This window comes from Anastrepha obliqua, chromosome 2 (genome assembly GCF_027943255.1).
Source record: "Anastrepha obliqua isolate idAnaObli1 chromosome 2, idAnaObli1_1.0, whole genome shotgun sequence".
Classification (NCBI taxonomy): Eukaryota; Metazoa; Arthropoda; class Insecta; order Diptera; family Tephritidae; genus Anastrepha; species Anastrepha obliqua.
In genome coordinates, this window is record NC_072893.1 from 21,535,498 (window position 1) to 21,539,762 (window position 4,265).

Genomic DNA, 4,265 nt, shown 5'->3' on the forward strand with positions numbered 1-4,265 from the left:
AACTTTTAATAAACTGACTTGAACCGTTTCGCTACAATAAATTCATGAAAAAAGTGTTTTTTTTTAGCGTTTATCCCGCAAAGGTTTGTTTCACCACGACAACGCAAGAACTCATATCGCAAGGCAAACATTAGGCAAGCTGAACGAGCTCGGGTGGGAGCTAATGCCGCATCCACCATACTCTCCGGATATTGCACCTTGTGATTATCACGTTTTCCGTGGACTTCAATCCCATATGAGCAAGAAGAACTACTCCTCAAAAGAAGCTATAAAAAGGGATATCGAAGCGTATTTTGGTTCCAAGGACAACAAATTTATTGAGCAGGGAATTAAAAATTTGCCTAAAGATTGGGAAGACATTTAAAATAATGAAGGAAAATATATTATTGAATAATAAATACCTTAAACACCTTTTTTATTAATTTTAAAACCCACTTTAAAAAACGCATGAACTTATGGACTGACCTGATAGAGACAGACCAACATCGCTCAGCAACGCGGTCACCTAAAGGTACAAGAAGGTGGCAACGTTTGAGGTCCCAACGCAAATATTCACTTTCCCACAGCTGGAAAAAAAAAATATCAGGCGGCATACCCGACCTGTTGAAAGTAAAAGCACAAGCTCTCAAAAAAAATTAAGCGATGCGGAAAAGGGGGCAGAATTGGCCCGAGGAAGACCACGTTAAATCAGTGTAAAAACATCGCGAATCCAGTGCCCGAGAAGAAGAAAAGTACAAATCGCAAGAATTCGATAAGGAACTCATCAGCAAGGAAGTAAAACAGGCGGTTGCAATTCAATCCTCAGTTGGATCACGAATACATTCAAACTTGACCAATATACAACGCACTTCCGCTGCCATGAACTCAAACTTTACGAAAAAATAAATGTTTTTTTTGGAAATTTTCTTAATTTATGTCTACAAATCCGCAGTTACAAAATTTATACAATTCCTTCCAGACACTCCATTAAATATCTGGTATGTGGACTAAAGTCAAAGATGTGTTTTTAGCCACATCCCTTGTGAATATGTCATTGTTAGTTAGGCTTAAATTAGAATATTGTATTATAATAAAATATCACACTTAGATAAAACTACGTTAATAGTCCAGTCAAAAGAGGATTTAACTTCGTAATTTTAGGAGTATGCGAGTTTATGGTTTTATTATGTAAAGCCCATCACTGTGAACTTAAGTTTGAGTTGTCGGGGTCGGGGGTTGTGTCCCGCGGCCGCCATCTTGGAAATAAGGGTGCAACTTGTTTTTTGCGATTATCTCGTGAATTTCGAAAGTTACGAAAATTTTGTGAAATACTTTTTTGTAGATAATAATATTATCTACAACTTTCATTCAAAACGTTTTATTGTAAAATTAATAATAAAAAAGTTATAAACAAAATTACGCGAAAAATTAAGGGCTGCATTGTTTTAAAGCGTAATAACTTTTTTTTTATTGATTTTATGGAAAATATACATCAGAGCTTTTTTTATAGAGCATTCTTTTGTGAACATTTTTGTCTAAAAGTTTTTTCCGCTATCTTTATTTAGTCGTATGATTTTGAGCTGCTAAGCGGAGCAACCAATACATTAGCGAAGCGCGTACATGATTACACAGGCCGACAAAATTTAACCAACATTCAGACGCAGAAACCAGACTATATATTTCCAAAGGTTTATGATGCGCTAAATCCAAATCTGGCCTCAGAATTGCTCTATCGCTCTGGTTTTCGAGATATCCTAACCTAAAAGTGCAAAAAACACCATTTTTGCCCATATTTGAGGTTATGTAGCTTTTTCTCATTAATTTCTTAAATACATTTTTTTTTACTGGGAATAATACATGAGAATTCCGCTGTTGGCTACCTTTTGTGCATAGTTGTTGCTATGGGAATAGTTCATTTTCTAATTAAATTAGTTGCACACATACATATGCACATATGTATGTATATGCAAACACACACAAGCGCGCAAGGTATGCTAATGTTTGCCACTGTTGCTGATGTTAATGGGATTTCGCATTTGATGAATGCCGTGCGAACTGCCTGCGATGTGTACTTCCTTTTATACTTAAATGCGTGCGTGGATGTGCGAAATTCTAATACACTGTGGAGCCGTCATGAATATGCAGTTACATCTGCCAGCCTTCGCATGTTTCTATGTGCGACTACAACGGAGCAGCTGCTGGGCATTTACTCGAACTCGTACACGAACAGCTAAAATGTTCACTTCCACGAGTGGCTAGCCATTTGATGGGTGAGAGTAGTAAATTAGCGCATTTTCTTTCGGAGAGTAAAAAATTAAATATGCTTTTTGCTGCATTTGTTGTTGTTATTTCTTTGGAAATACTTTGGCATGAAAGCACTTGCTTTCTGGTTGTGTAAATTATAAAGTAGTGGGCGAACAGCACCGATTCGAAATCTGCATTGCTTGGCCAACTTGAAATGTGCGTTTCTCAATTGGCACTTCGAAAGTAGGAAATTTATAAAAATGAGGTCGAGGTGCTTATGCAGATTTTTATAAAGAAAAGTTTTTATATTTATTGCACTACACTTAAAAGCAAAGCTCATTAGTCAACTGATCCTGAAAAAAGTTTGATGAATTTGAAATTTTTCCAGATGTTAAAAAAAGGTAGAACGTATCTGGGACTTATTCTTGACAGAGGGTTTACGTAGAAGCCCAACAATGAGGAAAGAGTTAAGAAGGCAACAGTCGCCTTGTATAGATGTAGGGGCACTATCGGCAAAAGATGAAGACTCTCGACTAAAGTTACGTTTTAGCTTCATAACACTATTAACGCTGGAGCGGATGGCATCACTTAAGAAGCTGGAGAGGGTCCAAAGTTCTGCCCTCATTGGAACCAGTAGGGCGCTTCGGACCACTCTTACTCTAGCGCTTAACACTTTGCTGAATGTGGCACCCGTGAACCTGGCAGGGAGAACTGCCGCTGCAAGCGCCTCAATCAAATTGAGGTGTTCGAACCATAAGCTAGACTTAAACTACGGACCCTCTAGTATTCTTAAAAACTTTTAGTTGAACCCCTATGGGTGCTGGCATTAAGCTTCTTGCTAAAGAGCCTAGAGGAGAGAGGCCGACACGTCGTAGCATGCGGATGATGTTGCTATGGTGTAAGAGGGAAATTTCCCAATACACTTAGAGAAGTCATGCAAGATTTATTAAACATGGTTGAAAACTGGTCAAAAGGAAATGGGCTAAGCGTCAATCCCAATAAAACTAAACTCATCCTATTTACCACGGAAATTCCAAATATAGCTCCCCCGACTCTAGGTGGAACGGCACTGTCATTTAGTGATGAGGCCCGGTACTTAGGTCTAATACTAGACCGAAAACCAACTTGGAAGGCAAATGACGAAGATAGAGTAAAAAAGGCGACAATAGCACTATACTCTTGTAAACAGCTGAAAGGACTAAGTTGGGGTCTCTCCCTATCTATCGTATATTGGCTTTACACAGCAATTGTCAGACCAATCCTAACATACGGCATACTAGTATGGTGGCCGGCCTTAGATAAGTTATATATTAAATGAACTATGGTACATTGACAAATAATGGCCAGCCTTTGCATCTGCGTGGCCCTTAGGACCACACCCACAGAGGCACTAAATATTATGCTTAACTTTTTACCAATAGAGCAATACGGTAAACAAACAGCGGCCAAAGCAACTCTCAGACTAAGAGAAATCGGCTTTCGCAGAACGAACCAAAGAGGACACTCTTCAATTTTAGAAAAATTCCCCTACATTCCTGGCACAACGGATTTCTGTAAGACCAAGGAAATCAACTTAAATAAATCCTTCGTCACAGTATTTCCTTCCAAAGAGGAATGGGATAACGGGCTTATTTTTAAGAAAAATGATATAAACATCTCCACAGATGGCTCAAAACTAGACAACAAAGGAGGTGGAGGGATTTACTCCGATAAACTCGGAGTATGCCAATCATTTCGCCTACTTGATCATTGCAATGTATTTCAGGCGGAAGTCACTGCCATAAAAGAGGGACTTACGGTAATATAAACGAGAGTATTATCCACAAATGAAGTCTTCATTTACTCGGACAATCAAGCGGCAATAAAAGCGCTTGAATCTAAAACACACTCGTCAAAAGCAGTTTTAGAATGTTTTAAACTTCTAAATGACGTATCAAAATACTACAAAGTACGCCTTATTTGGGTGCCAGGCCACATGAATATAGCACGGAACTGCAAGGCAGGTGAACTTGCTCAAACCGGTAGAACGGTCGACCTCCAAC